This window comes from Silurus aristotelis, assembly GCF_946808225.1.
Source record: "Silurus aristotelis genome assembly, chromosome: 28".
Classification (NCBI taxonomy): Eukaryota; Metazoa; Chordata; class Actinopteri; order Siluriformes; family Siluridae; genus Silurus; species Silurus aristotelis.
In genome coordinates, this window is record NC_139601.1 from 8,860,373 (window position 1) to 8,876,753 (window position 16,381).

The 16,381-nt window shown below is 38.9% G+C and overlaps 1 protein-coding gene and 2 long non-coding RNA genes across 3 annotated transcripts in view; 1 reads left to right on the forward strand and 2 right to left on the reverse strand.

The window, feature by feature from the left end:
• The window catches only part of LOC310722055, a 321,874-nt gene that overhangs the window by 19,103 nt on the left and 286,390 nt on the right, over window positions 1-16,381 (reverse strand). The gene's annotated exons all lie outside the window — the stretch shown is intronic.
• Window positions 10,665-11,557, reverse strand: LOC310721865. The gene is made up of 3 exons (XR_014532219.1): window positions 11,461-11,557; window positions 11,064-11,401; window positions 10,665-10,719 (listed from the first exon to the last, which is right to left on the reverse strand). It is a non-coding gene; the product is annotated as an uncharacterized lncRNA (long non-coding RNA).
• LOC310722021 (uncharacterized protein) overlaps window positions 13,922-16,381 on the forward strand; it is a 243,487-nt gene continuing 241,027 nt past the window's right edge. Inside the window, exon 1 of the mRNA XM_083534324.1 lies at window positions 13,922-15,062. The gene's annotated coding sequence lies outside the window, so the exon portion shown is untranslated. The remainder of the gene's footprint in view (window positions 15,063-16,381) is intronic.

Genomic DNA, 16,381 nt, shown 5'->3' on the forward strand with positions numbered 1-16,381 from the left:
TATAAACATGTAAAATTCTCATGGAAAAGTGCATGCTGTTTGAGCAAATACGATTGGTTGGAAAAACCGCTTTCTTTTCGTCCTAGAAGCCTGAGAATTGCGGAAAGGCATTTTCACAGGCTAAGAAGGCTTTGCGAAATATGAATGCTCTCCTGAATGCTTTGGATCATGAGAGAGACGTATATGATGGCAAGCTTCTGGGACCTCCTTCCGGGAAAAGTAGCTGCTTCCCGTCCTCCCTGCATGTGCTAAACACATGAGAAATTGCTGGGGAGATCCGCTCGACCTGAAACACGGTCTTGCTGGGCTGGAAGTTAAAGATATGGGGAGTCTCGGCATGGGCGATCCCCCGGTTATTGAGCCTTCCATCGCCAGACACCTCAACCCATCTTAGGGCAGGCTGCTCGCCCCACCCAAGCCCGTCCTCCCGGGTAAAATGGAGCGCTTCTCCGCATCGCTTCATCAGGCATCGTACAAAGCCTCAGCTCTCGCTATACGAGCTCTTAATGTCTCCTCGCTGTTGGCCGCGTATCAGGCCGAACTCCTGATCGATTTGGGTCAACAACTGTAGAAAGGGTCACCATCGCCCGATCTCTGGAAGGAGGTCGTCTCAGTCAATGACCTTGTTCTCCGTAATGCCCGTCAGGCTGTCCAAGCGAGCGGGCGTTCTATGGCTTTATCGGTGGTCGGAGAACGTGCACTGTGGCTCAATCTTTCCGTTCTCCCTGATAGTGAGAACCGTTGCATTGCAGGAGCGCCGATTGAACCCGGCCAAGCTCTTTTTGGCCCGGCTGTGGCCCTGATGCAACAACGATGCGATGATAAAAAGAAGGAGGACGAGGCGTTCAAATTGTGTCTTCCTAGGAAGCAGGCGCAGCATCAGACACTATTTGTGCGGCCATCTAACACTTCTGCTGCGGGACGCCATCCCCACTACACTGGCAGAAATTACAGGCCCTGCGGGAAACCACCGGCTCAGCAGAGCGGGCCACCTCCCCCGCCTGCTAAGCCCTGGGGTAAGCCGCGGCGAGGGAACCCCCCAACCCCGCCCCTTCGGGTCCTAAACGAAGGTGGCCGACCTGATGCTCGGCCACAGGGGGTTTTCGTTCCGCGTTCATGGGCGACCAGCCCTCCGGACACTTGTTCTTCCCTCCAAGTTCGCCCGTCCAAAAGACGGAGGTTCTCCTTCAGCGAGGTCAGCCCCCCCTCGCCGGCGAGGGTCACTCTCTATTCCGCACAGGCTTCACTGTTCCCCGTGTCGTCCAGAGTGCGTTTCCCTGTTCCAGTGGGGAAAGATGTGAGATTAAGTGCAGAAGCAGTGTCACCAAACACTCCCCTTCACTCTCCTCTCACAAATTTAATAAAGGCTACGGCCCCAGTTTTTCACAAAAAAACACAAAAAATACAAAAAATATCAATAAATCTGACGAATCCAATGAATTCGTCTCTGGGAGAGAATTTTTTCCCAGATCCCCGCATGTCATCTCTAGTTTGCACCATTAATGAGCGATCCGGCTGGATCGGCTCTCGGCATTTCGCCGGGCTGTGTGGGGACGCTCGGGAGTCACGTGACAGGCTGGCTATCTGTCTCAGCCCCCGATTGGGTGATTCACACAGTCACGAGGGGTTACAGACTTCAGTTTGACAAAACACACCCGCGGTTCAACGGAGTGGTATGGTCCCATACGGACGAGAGCTCCGCTCACATTCTGAAAGACGAAATCTCATCTCTTCTCGAGAAGAGAGCGATTCGAGTTGTATCCCCGCATCTAAGCGATCAGGGTTTTTACTCTCGCTATTTCCTGGTCCCGAAAAAAGACGGTTCTCTCCGTCCTATTCTGGATCTCAGAGTGTTGAACAAACATTTAAGGAAATACAATTTCAGAATGTTATCACACGGCCCGCTCATACGTTCAATAAAGCAGAACGATTGGTTTTGCTCGATCGATCTGAGCGATGCTTTTTTTTGCACATAAGCATCTATCCTCCGCACATGAAATTCCTTCGTTTCGCCTACCAAGGCGTGTGTTACGAATTCATGGTCCTTCCGTTCGGGTTCGCTCTGAGTCCGAGGACGTTCTGTCTTGGTGTGGAGGCGGGACTTGCGCCTTTGAGATCAGCGGGTATCAGAATCCTCACATACATAGACGATTGGCTTATTATAGCCGATTCGAGAGAGAAAGTGATTCAAAACACTGCCCGTGTGCTCTCTCACATCGCTGCGCTCGGTTTCAGAGTCAATGTGAACAAAAGCAACTTAACTCCCGCTCAGGAGGTCATATTCTTGGGGCTGGAGCCAAATTCCGTTACGATGCGCATGCGCCTGTCACAGAAGCGCATCTCTTCATTCATGAACTGTCTCGCGCGGTTCAGGGAAGGAGCGCGCATACAGTATCGCACATGCCTCAGATTACAGAGTCTTATGGCTTCGGCTGTCCATGCGTTGCCTCTAGGTCTTCTGAGAATGAGGGCTTTTATGAATTGGGTTTTGTCCCTGCATCTCAGCCCGTTGCGCGATCTTTGCCGCTATGTCACGGTGACTCGCTGGAGAGCTGCGGGGTTTTACGCGCATGGGACCCCTCTCGGGGCGATCATGCTGTGGAAAGTGGTAACGACAGATGCCTCCTTCACAGGGTGGGGAGCCACACAGGAGGGCAGATCAGTGAACGGTGTATGGCCGAACTCACTTCATTCAGCCCATATAAATTATTTGGAGCTCCTCACTGTGTTGAAAGCTCTAAAGCATTTTTTGCCTCGCCTGCAGGGACATCATGTGCTGGTGCGCTGCGACATACGACAGCTGTGGCACATATCAACCATCAAGGCGGCATGCGCTCCTCCAAGCTTCATGCTCTAGCTCACAGGTTGCTGGTATGGAGCGCACGGCATTTCCTGTCGTTACGGGCGACTCACGTCCCGGGCATTTTGAACAGGGGCGCAGACCTTCTGTCGAGAGGAAACCCACTATACGGAGAATGGCGGCTCCACCCTCAGATAGTGAGGCTACCGTCGATCTCTTTCGCCTCGCGCGAAAACGCCCACTGTCCTATGTTCTTCTCGCTTCGGGACGAGGACGCGCCCCTCGGCGTAGACGCGCTGGCTCACCCGTGGCCCAGCGCGCTGCTCTACGCTTTCCCTCCTCTCTGCCTGATAACCCCGACCTTGGCCAGGGTCGCGGTGCAGGGTTTGTCTCTGATCCTTATAGCTCCCAGGTCGCCCAAGGCACCTTGGCTTGCGGAGATAATTCCTCTTTTATATGCAGAGCCTTGGCCCCTCCCCTTGCGCACAGACCTCCTGGCCCAAGCGAACGGGGAACTGCAATGTTGCCCTCTAATATATCATGCATAATATCAACTGAAAAATTAGCAGTGGTGTGAAAATATTGCAAAGAATTTAAAAGGCACAACTGTCTAAGGGTAGATCAGGTTAGAAATGTTAGAGCAACAAGTGATTTTCATACAGTTTACCCATCACAAGTCGGTATGAAACAAGCATGTCTAATGGGTAAAGTTGTATATATACCATGTTTTGACATAAAAATTACTTTTCTCTTATAAATATAAAATTAATAGGTGAACTTAAGGGTCAGGAAGCAATTGCCCTGATGAAGTATACAGCTGACGAGGCAGTGGTAAAGGAAAAGATAAGATTAACACTGGCCTATCGCCAGAAGCTGCTTCACGACCCTAAAGAGTCAACTGATATTCTATCAATATTCCCACGATTCCAGGACATACCAGGCTTGCTTGGTATGTGAGAATTATAAAGATAAAATCAAGTTTTATTGTTCTGCCGTAACACAGACTTGTTCAGTAAACAAACTTAGTTCCTACTGTGGTACTGACTTGTATTATCTTTGGCAGATTGATCAAGATTTTAGACTTCTAGTCTATATAGTAATTGCTTGAAACTGATTCGAATGTAGAGCCACTTAATTGATGTGTCAGCTCAGGCACAGGGTCTGAGTTCTGACAGTATACCTGATAATACTGCTAATAGACATGTTGAACAAGCACTGAGTACACTCAAAAAAATAGCACTTTGGTTGAAAATGATTAAATCGTGGACAGTGGTTCCAAACGCGATTACACCACATTATCTTAACAAAACTGGATGATGTTACACAAGCTCAACACATTGGTGTGCATTTAACATAAACAGATGATGTTGATTAAACATGATTTAAATATTTCTATTTACCTTGAATTAATAGTTTTTGTTGAACGTCAATTAATCATGATATCTTAAATTTAATCATTGATGTTAAGCCTATATGGTAACATCACTTCGGATCCAATTTAGTCAAGTTAGTACTGCTAAATGTTATCAGCCCTGTTTTTCCTTTCCTTGCTTCAATGACCTTTAAAAGATGACTACAGAGGCAGCAAATATATAATAAATCCTTTACTAGGGAACAGTTTACAGCAGGTGCCATACTTTAACAATTTTTGTTTTTACAAAACACTTAAACTAATGCATTTGTAAGCTACAGTTTTCTGACATAACACAAATGTGTACAGAAACTTTCTTTTACACAACAACTAGTGAACTTGCTGCTTCCTATTTGTCAATGACCACGTGCACATGACTGCATGTGCTTTTAGGAAAAACAATGTTTAAAAAATATATTTTTTTAAATTAGGAACAAAAACTCAATACATTCAAAGCAGTGTAGCATTAACATAACATGAAACAAACATGTTCACATTCCTACATGTACAACAAATGCAGGGTAACCCATTAATAACTAGCATAGTGTTTGCTTTTAATATTTTTCTATGAGATTGCTACACACATTTCACAAAAAAAAAAATTAATAATTAAGAGTATTTCTGTGAACAATAAAATTAAGCTCTCAAATTTTCTTCCAGCAAAGTTTTTGGCCATTTGACAATAACAATTAGTTATTGTTATAGTTTCAAGGTAAAGATCAGTCTGTTCATCAGTCCTTTAATGTGGTGTAAAAAGCCTGTTCTTGAGTGCTTGAACTTTGGTTGAGAGTTTGTGTCATCAAGCTTCAGGAACACTTTTGCAGGAGTTCAAAGGTATATCAAAGCTCCTTAGGATAACTTAGGTTTAAGCATATACAGTATTAGGCCAATTAGTCAAGCAACACCATTAGCTACATTACCAAAATCTTCTAGTGCTATAACCCCTTCAAGAATTAGTCCAACATCTGCAGGTTCATCATCAACTTCACGACCTTCACATCTGATGACAAAAACGCTGATCACCATTTCTTTGAGTGCAGCTTTAACATTGGAAAAATCTGCATTCTATAAACAGAACAAAGTACATTGTAACATAAAATACATTGTTATACACAAAGTCTCTGTCTCAATATTGAGGCAATTATACCATGTACTCCTTGATTAGATTGTCAGGATCCTCATTTAGGTAGACAAACAGGGCTTTGAGGACACACTCTCTCCTCTCTCCTAATGCAGACACATTGAGGAAAATAAAGAAAATTAGCAACACGTACCTATAAACTACTACATTATTATGTTAACACAATTCATAAGTGAGAAACAACTGATTGATACATCTATTAAAACAATTTTCATGGCTATCATACCTGTGTAAGTGGCAGGAGAAGTTTCCTTATCCGTTGCCCCTGAGCTTCACCTCTCTTGGCGAAGATCCTCAAAAGATTTGAAGTGTGTTCCTCCAGCTTTGAGAAGAATTTTGAAATTAAGGCTACAATTGTTATGCAAGCGAATTCAGCACAAACCTAAAACAGAGAAAAATGTCACAACTTAAGTATCCAAAAAATTCCAGTTGCTGTTCCACTAAACTGCTGAGTAATATGTGTAAATCATATGGTTAAATAATGTATTATCATGAATACAACGTACACTACTGCATTTTATGTACAAATAGATAGTGCATTGTCTATGGACAAATGGATGGACAAGTGAACAGTTCACTTAACGTTAACGTTACCTGTTAGTTTGCCATTTACTTCAGTTGAATTAAAATTGTGCATTCTGTCATAAACACATTAGTCTCAACCGACATAATAAAACAGTGGGCTAATAATGCTACTAAGACTGATGAAAATGGATGGACACGTACCTGTTCGTTTGAGGTTTATTAGTGCATGGTGCGCGATCTCTTTCGGACACGTTCTAACGCATTTTGTGAATGTTGCCACCAGGATATTGCGTCACGGCAAATTTCCGCTTCCTTTAAGAGTGTTGTTTATTTTCGAGATGATGATGATTTTCAGTGTGATTGACTTTTAAAACATTATTTGGATCAGTCCGATTGATTAGGCGTGTAAAGTCAGAAGACAGCATCCAATTATAAACGTGCGTCTAGTTTCTTCTTTCAAAATATAAGTAATTTAAATTAGAAGCTACAGTCCGTGTGAATTTGTATATTTTACGTGCATTCTTTTTTTAAATCTAGAAAGTAAACATTAGTCATTTTTTTCTTCAATTTATTACATTTTTCATAAAGCGTTGCACTTTACAGCAATAAATGTTAATTATTTATATATAACAGTTTGACTGAGCTACTTGACAGAAACATGTACTTTTAAAATGAAAACTTCAAGTTAAGCCAAAGAGTAACAATTTCAAATCAGTTTAACATAATGCAATCGTGTTAAGAAGAGAAATAGCTGCAATGACATTAATTCAACATGAATTGTTTATGTAAAGTGAACAGAACTAAAAAATCATTTTTTTGAGTGTAACAATGCTGACAAAGTTTTTTGAGAAGATTAAGAATTTAGTCACAAGTGTTAGACACTACTTTGTTTTAGGATTGATTCTTGTATTGATTGTTGGAATTGTACTTTGTATGTTGCCATGTTTGATGACGATGGTAAGATTAGACCATAAAGGCCTCGATTGGAGTGGTAATGATTAAGGATTATATGCATGTAGGGACGGAATGAAATGTTTTTGTTTTGTCTTTATCTTTTCATTTGCAGTTTATATCACCGATCCTGTTCCCAGAAAAGAACATCCTCTTTTTTGGTGTGTGATGCTGAATCATTAACGATTTAAAGTGGCCATTGTTAGTGTTAAGATGGTTCTCATTTACATTTACATTTACACTTGCAGCATTTAGCAGACCCCTTTATCCAGAGCGACGTACAAAAATGCTTTGAGTCTCTAGCAATTAATAAATTTACACTTGTACGCAAGATTACAAACTTAACACTCACACATTTCCCACACTGGTTCACACACATTCTTTTGTCTGTTCAGTGTCTATAGAATATTCACGATGTAAGTACGTAAGGTATACAGGAAGTCTTTATCTGGGCTCACAAATATCCGGCTCCAAACAGGAAACAGCTTTAGGTCAGGCTTTCTTTCCAATGTATATATATATATATATATATATATATATATATATATATATATATATATATATATATATATATATATATATATATATATATATATATACTTGTCTGTTGCATGCAATAAACCAAAGAAGAACATTGCTCCATTCTGTGTGCTGTGTGATTTTTCCCTGATATTAGAAAAGGCACCACGAGCTTCCTAGTTCGTATGGAAAACCTCTCCAAGAAGTTTGGGCATTATAAAATTTCTAACAAAAGTGCAAATGTTCATCGTGAAAACTGTTATGACAAACAAAGGTTTGAAATTAATTAAAATATTACATTTCATATTCATAACCATAATTTAATACAAAACTAACTTTTTCATAAAAATATGAGTTATTGTGAAAATATGAATTTTTATAGCATGATTTCATTAAAATCCAATAAAAAGTGCAATAAGTAAACAAAACACTTTCACATGGCAAACCATGGTTTGACACAATTATGACCTTTCACATAAATATGCAATTAATTACTAAAATATAAATTTTCATTTACAGAAGCATATTTTCATGGAAAACCATTGAAAAAAGTGCAATAAGTTAACGAAAAAGGTTTCATGATAACTATGTTTGCCAAAAATAAGATTTTTTTCATATGAATATGAAATAAATTGGTAAAATAGGAATTTGTATATCCAAAGGAAAAATTTAATGAAACACTGTAAAAAAAAAAAAAAAAAAAAAGGGAAATAATTCAATTATAAAACATGACATGACAAATCAAGTTATTAAAATTTACTGTGAAAAATGTTTACTAAAAATTGTTTTTTTATTATGAATTTAAAATTAATTGGTAAAATATGAATTTTTATATACAAAGGAATAATTTAATGAAAAACTGTTAAAAAAAGTGAAATAATTTAATAAAGAAATGTGATATGACAAATCAAGTTTTTAAAAACACATTTGTGAAAAATATAACATTTCATATTCATTAGCATCATTTAACTAAAAACCATTAAAATTTAAAAAATTCTACGCAAAACTTGATATGACAATGGTTTGAAAATGACTTTTTTTTTAAATAAATATATCATTTCACATTAAGAAATCATAATTTCATAAAAACATGTTAACCTTTACCATAATACTATGAGTAATTGTGAAAATATAAATCATATGATCATGTAAATGATCACCAAAGAAAAAATGACCATGCAAATAATGTTTTGACAAAAAAGGTGACATTTTTTATTTACATTTATCAAAAATGTGATAGTTAAAACGAAAATATAAATTTTCATATTCATAAACATAATTTAAAGGAAAACAGTAAAAAAAAGTGCAAAATGTAAGTGAAAAAAATTTAATTAATTGCTAAAATATTAATAAATGTATATTATTAAAAAATAATATTAAAAAAATGTTCATCAGAATAAATCCATGAAAAACTGTTAAAAAATGCAAAAATTTTATAAAAAACGTGAAATGACAAAATTACAAAGTTATTGTGAAAATATGAACGTTCATATTCACATTCATAATTTCACAAATAAATCTTTAAAAGTGTAATGTGAATGAAAAAGATTTCATGATATACCATGTTTTGACTTTTATATGACTTTTCTCATATAAATATGAAATTAATTGGTAAAATATAAATTTTCATATTGAAAGGAATAACCATGAAAAACTGTATAAAAGTGCATAAAATTCAATTAAAAAACGTTATATAACAAATCAAGTTTTTACAAGCTAATGTGAAATCATGACTTTTCAGATTCATAAGCAATATTAACTAAAACCCATTAAAAAGTGCAAAAATTCAATGCAAAACGTGATGTCAATCAATAGTTTGAAAAAAAATGAAACTTTTATAAAATATTTATTGTTTTTTATTAAAATATTAAATTTTATATTCAGAAACATAATTCATGGAAAAGTACCATAAATTACCACAACACAATAAAGTGATCTAGTGTTTAAGATGCAGCGCTCATACCGCTGCGACCCGGGTTCGATCCCCGGTTAGGGAACCATCCCCAGCCATTCTCGGTGCCCGGATAAATTGGGGAGGGTTGAGTTAGGAAGGGCATCCAGTAGTCATGGGCGATACTGCAAAATTTAGTATCGATCCGATACCAAGTAAATACAGGCCGATATCGATACTTTTTTTTTATTTTTAGCGCACAATCTAAATTACCTTTACTTTCTTGCGTAGCAAATATCACTGTATCACTATAAAGTGATTGCATAATTTTGTTAATCTGAATACATCTGTGTTTTGTGATGTGATTTGCTCTGTAATTGGTCATGTGTGAAGTTAACAAAAAACAAGACATTTTCAAATGAAAAAAGTATATTATTGTAATTAACTATGCAAACATCACAACAGCAAGGAAATTACAATAACAGTAATAAAATTAACAGAAAAACTGAACAATACTATTAAATATACATTAAACAACAATATAGTAACAATTATTTCTCTCTTTAACTGTACTTATTCACGTTAACAAAAAATAAAGTGCACAAAATTATTACTAGAAAATAAAGCAGCTGTTTTAATAACAAATTAAATAATTTCCTATTTAGAATACTGCCTTATCTTATGAACAAAGTACACACCATATCTAATACCTAAACAAAAGTTGAGAACTACTAAGCTACAGATTTTTGTTGAGAAACAATAACATATTTACATGTTTCCCTTTCAATAAATGTCTTTTGTGGCTTATTAACTGTCTGGCCGGAAAAAATTCTTTCTGCAGGCACAGAGAAGGCAATGACTCCCAGGTGTTTCTTGGCAATCTTACTCAGAGAGGTGAAATGCTGCCTTATTAATTTTCCACCTGGGGAAGTGGTGGCTCCAGCGTTTAAGGCGCTGGGTTGCCGATCGGAAGGTCTGGGGTTCAAGCCCCGGTATCGCCAAGCTGCCACTCTTGGGCCCTTGAGCAAGGCCCTTAACCCTCTATGCTCCGGGGGTCCCTTACGAGGGAAATATCAAGGTCCATGACGCCAGAGTGACGTGGGGCCGCCTTTCCGTGGGCTCACCACCTGCAGGAGGGACCGTAAGGGACGGTGCTATGAGGATTGGGCAGCAGTCGGAGGCGGGGGCCTGCTTAGCCCGAATTACGGATAAGCTGGAGAAAATGAATGAATTAAAAATTTTCCACCAAAGTAGTGGATCTTGGTCTCGTGGAATTGGCTTCTCCTCTGAGTAACGGCACATTTCAATTATGGCATCAGTGCTAGTAGAACGATGCTGCTAAGATGCAAGGACTTGAGAGTCAACTTGAGAGCCCATATCCCACATTTTGCTGCAGGAGGGCAAGCTGCTGCTTCTGCAGGGGAGATTTGCAATCATTTTAGCAAGGCTTCTTGTAATATTGGTCGCTCGTGGGGAATCACCTAGGTGAAATAACAAAATTATTAGTTTTAGTTTATAGTCTATCACTTGTAGCTTAAAAAAGCAATCCTATAGTCTCCCTCTCTCATGGTTAAATTAAACACACACACACACACACACACACTTTGTTAATCTTAGTTTTCATTAAAAAAATTTTTTTACAAAAATTAATAAATATTATAACAAATGTATTATAAATTTTTAGTTGTTCGTTAGTACAAATGACACTATATTCGTAAAGCAAAACAATCCCTTTTAGATGTAAACCGCGGTTTTACATCTAAGGTTATACATATTAAACATATACATGTATTAAATATATACATTAACATATACATTTATCTACCTGGATAATATCTCTCTTGAAAGGACTCTGCCAGTGTCTTCTGTCTTGCTGCCGGCGGGGCTGAAACTTTGGCCTACTCTCGTTCTTTTTGTAGTTCGCTACGCTCTTTGTCATGTTGGTTCATGTGCTTATGTAAATTTGTGGTGTTACCACAGTAGCGAATACACTTTTTACACACGTCGCAATTCGCTATGGTCTCATCTACAGCAGTAAAATACCTCCACACAGCGCTCTGTTTTTTGTCTGCTGGCTCCATGATACCACGCACTCGCTAGTCGCGACTGGCGAGCAACCTCGCCCTCACTCTTTCTGCAGCTGGCTGCTGCAGTTTCGTTTCCCTACTTTTCGATACTTCAGTTTCGAAAAGCGCTCCGTTTTTACTCCCGGGAGTAAAAACGGAGCGCTTTTCAAAACTGAAGTATCGAAAAGTATCGATACTTTGACTTTTGGATCGATACTTTTCAATATCATCCCCAGTATCGATAGTATCGATACACACATGGCTAGCATCCAGCGTAAAACATGTGCCAGATCAAAACGTGCGGAGGATCCGCTGTGACGACCCCCAACGGGCGAAACCGAAAGAAAGTTATTAATGGAATGAAAAAAATATATATATATATATTTCACAATTGATTGTTTTAATTCAAATTTCACATTTCATGTTCATACTAATAATTTCATAAATTCTTTTTTACCTTTATCATAAAAAATATGATTTATTGTACAAATAGGAATTTTCAAGTACATTATCATTTCGTTATGTAAAAAGTCATATTTTTGTGTCATGTCACCTTTTTGTGCACTTTTTAAATAGTTTTAAGGAAATGATGCTAGTCATTAGAAAAATATGAATATTCATATTCAGAAGCATATGTTCACGGAAGATCTTTAAATAATTGCCATTAAGAAAAATTGCAAAACACAAGAAAAAATGACCATACAAATCATATTTTTGTCAAAAATGTAAATTTCATTATAAATTTAAATAGTTATTCTGAAAATATAGATTTTCATATTTATAAGCATTAGAGTAAATGCAAGCAAAAAACTTACATTAAAAACCATGACCTATATGGTCTATATAAATATATATATATATATATATATATATATATATATATATATATATATATATATATATATATATATATATATATATATATATATATATATATATATATATATATATATATATATATATATATAATTAATTAGTTATTAAAAATAACTTTTTTAAAAAAATGAGATTAATTGGTAAAATATAAATGTTTATATTCATAATCATAATTTTATGAAAAACTGTTAAAAAGGTTATTAAATAACGTGATTATGACAAATCAAAGTTTTACAAGTTATTGTGAAAGATCTTTATTTTTTTATATTCATAATCATAATTTTATTTAAAAAAAAACCTGTTGAAAACTGCAACAAGTGAATGTAAATGGGTTAGAAATTCATAATTCATCATAATCGAAACATCAGCACACATTTCGCAAAGCCTTCTACGTGCTGTCAAGAATGAGTTTCTTAGCCTGTGAAATTGCGTTTCCACAAGTCTCAGGCTTCTAGGACGAAGAGAATGCTTTTTTCGAACCAAGCGTATTTGCACAAACAACATGCACTTTCTCATGAGAATTGTACATGTTTATAATGAGATATGATTTAACAAAAAAATCTGGCCAAAATATGATATTTTTTACATTAAAATTATAGTAATTTCAAAAATATTAATTTTCATATTCATAATCATAATTTCATAAAATCTGTTGAAAACTGCAAAAAATGAATGTTATTGGGTTAGAAATTCATAATTTATCATAATCGAAACATAAGCACACATTTCGCAAAGCCTTCTACGTGCTGTCAAGAATGAGTTTCTTAGCCTGTGATATTGCGTTTCCCCAAGTCTCAGGCTTCTAGGACGAAGAGAAAGAGGTTTTTCGAACCAAGCGTATTTACACAAACAGCATGCACTTTCACATGACAATTTTACATGTTTAAAGTGAGCTAACATATAACAAAACATTTTCTGACCAAAATATGATATTTTTTACTTAAAAATGAGAATTTTAAAAAAATATAATTTTAATATTCATTATCATAATAAAAAAAAACTGTTGAAAACTGCAACAAGTGAATGTAAATAGGTTAAGAAACTCATAATTCATCAAAATCGATTCATCAGCACATATTTCGCAAAGCCTTCTACGTGCTGTCAAGAATGAGTTTCTTAGCCTGTGATATTGCGTTTCCCCAAGTCTCAGGCTTCTAGGACGAAGAGAAAGCGGTTTTTCGAACCAAGCGTATTTGCACAAACAGCATGCACTTTCCCAGAAGAATTTTACATGTTTGAAGTGAGCTAACATATAACAAAACATTTTCTGACCAAAATATGATATTTTTTAACATAAAATTTATAGTTATTTAAAAAAAAATTATTTTTATATTCATTATCATAATTTTATAAAAAGGGTCCCCTGGTGGTCTAGTGGTTAAGATGCAGCGCTCTCACTGTTGCGACCCTGGTTCGATCCCCGGTCAGGGAACCATCCCCAGCCACTCTCAGTGCCGGTCCCAAGCCCGGATAAATTGGGGAGGGTTGCGTTAGGAAGGGCATCCAGCGTAAAACATAAGCCAAATCAAACGTGCGGAGGATCCGCTGTGGCGCCCCCTAACGGGAGAAGCCGAAAGAAAGAATGAAAATCATAATTTTATAAAAACTGTTGAAAACTGCAACAAGTGAATGTAATTGGGTTTAGAAATTCATAATTCATCATAATCGATACATCAGCAAATATTTCGCAAAGCCTTCTACGTGCTGTCAAGAATTAATTTCTGAGTCTGCACTGTAAAAAATGTCTGTGAAATTAACTGTGAATTTGTGTAAAACCACAACATCGATTTTTTTGTAAAGTGAAAAACATTTAAACTGTGTTAAATTAACAGTAATGTTTTGTGAAGTACTCAACCAAACAAAACAGTAAATCTTACAAAAAGTATGCATTAAAATAATATATATTTTGGGTTTTATATATACAGCTTTTTTTTTATTAAATAGAAAAAAATCAGTATTTCAGAAAGCAGTAGAATGCAGTTAAAACTACAAAGTGACAGTGTTAAAATACTGAAATTATTACAAACCCCATTACAAAAAAGTTGGGACACTACAAATTGTGAATAAAAACAGAATGCAATGATGTGGAAGTTTCAAGTTTCAATATTTTATTCAGAATACAACATACTGTAGCTGACATATCAAATGTTTAAACTGAGAAAATGTCTCATTTTAAGGGAAAAATAAGTTTATTTAAAATTTCATGGCATCATCACATCTCAAAATAATTGGGACAAGGCCGTGTTTACCACTGGGTGGCATCCTCTCTTCTTTTTATAACAGTCTGCAAACATCTGGGGACTGAGGAGACACGTTGCTCATGTTTAGGAATAGGAATGCTGTCCTATTCTTGTCTAATACAGGCTTCTAGTTGCTCAACTCTCTTAGGTCTTTGTCGCATTTTCCTCTTTATGATGCACCAAATGTTTTCTACGGGTGAAAGATCTGGACTGCAGGCTGGCCATTTCAGTAGCCGGATCCTTCTTCTACACAGCCATGATGTTGTAATTGATGCAGTATGTGGTCTGGCATTGTCATGTTTTAAAATGCAAGGTCTTCCCTGAAAGAGACGACATCTGGATGGGAGCATATGTTCTAGAACTTGGATATACCTTTCAGCATTGCTGGTGCCTTTCCAGATGTGTAAGCTGCCCATGCCACATGCACCCCATAAGATCAGAGATACTGGCTTCTAAACTGACCACTGATAACAACTTGGGTTGTCCTAATCCTCTTTAGTCTGGATGACATGGCGTCCAAGTGTTCCAAAAAGAATTTAAAATTTTGATTCTTCTGACCACAGAACAGTTTTCAACTTTGCCACAGTCCATTTTAAATGAGCCTTGGCCCAGAAAAAACGCCTGCGCTTCTGGATCATAGAAGTATTCCTGAGCCCATTTTGGGCGGCGTGAGCACAGTACAGAAAAACAAACTTTGTATAAAAGAAAATAAAGACGGCTAAATAGCCTTTACCCCTGACCTGTTGTGGTGTTCCTCCTTTCCCACCGACAAGCTCTCCCACAGTGGTGCCAAAAACCCGGGAACCACCTTCAGATAAACGGGAAAAGGGACCCAGGTCAGGAAAATGACGGAGCCTTCTCCACTGGCCGAGCTCGTGAAAGCGATCGCTGAGCTCCAGCAGACGCAGCACCAGGCCCTCCTTCAGGTACGGGCCGAGCAGGAACAGCGGTTTGAGGTCTTTCGAGCTCAGGGCGCTGCGGAACGCAGCTCGGTCTTCCGCCTGTGCTCGAAAGAGGCACCGGAAACCCCCCCCCCCCTCGCTCCCCGTCGGTCATCCCGCTGACAAAGATGGGCCCGCAGGACGATGCGGAGGCCTTTTTGGAGCTGTTTGAGCGGGTGGCGGCCGCCGGAGAATGGACCGGGATGGAACGAGCTCTCCGCCTGTTGCCGCTGCTTTCCGGGGAGGCCCAGCTCGCGGCCCAGCAGCTGCCGGCTGATCAGATGCTGGAGTACGAAGAGCTGAAGCGAGCTATCCTCCAGCGAGTCGGGCGGACGCCAGAGCAGCACCGACAGCGGTTTCGTGCATTGACTCTGCGCGAGGTCAGACGGCCGTTCGCCTTTGCCCACCAGCTTCGCGATGCATGCCGGAGATGGCTGCGTGACGAGTGCTGGAGCACGGGCGAGGTGGTGGAATGCGTGGTGTTGGAGCAGTTCATCGCCCGTCTTCCGCCGCGGACGGCGGACTGGGTGCAGTTCCAGCGAACGGAAACTGTGGAGAAGGCGGTACAGCTGGCAGAGGACCACCTGGCGGCGTATGCCGGGGTGGATGGATTCCTCGGATCTCCTTTCGACTCTCCTCCTTCCCGAACACCTGGTTCTTTCTCCGCTCCTCCCATTCCCTTACCCCGGAAACGGGGGCTAATTTCCCCGAAGCCAGTGCCTCGGGCGCGAGCTCCTCCCTCTTCCTTCTCTGCTTCTCCTTCTTCTGTTCGCTCTAATAACTCTTTGCCTCTAAATCCACAGGGGGCTGAGACGACCCGCGCGGGGGCGGAGTGGAAGCCTGGGCCAGTCTGTTGGCGCTGCGGGGAGCCGGGACATTTCCTGGATCAGTGTCCCGTCATGGAGTTGGGGGTAATGGTCCAGATTCCCGAGGCGCCACAGGCTGCCCCCGATCAAGCGGGAACACACCGCATACCGGTGAGTATCCAAGGGGGTACACACCAGGCGTTGGTGGATTCGG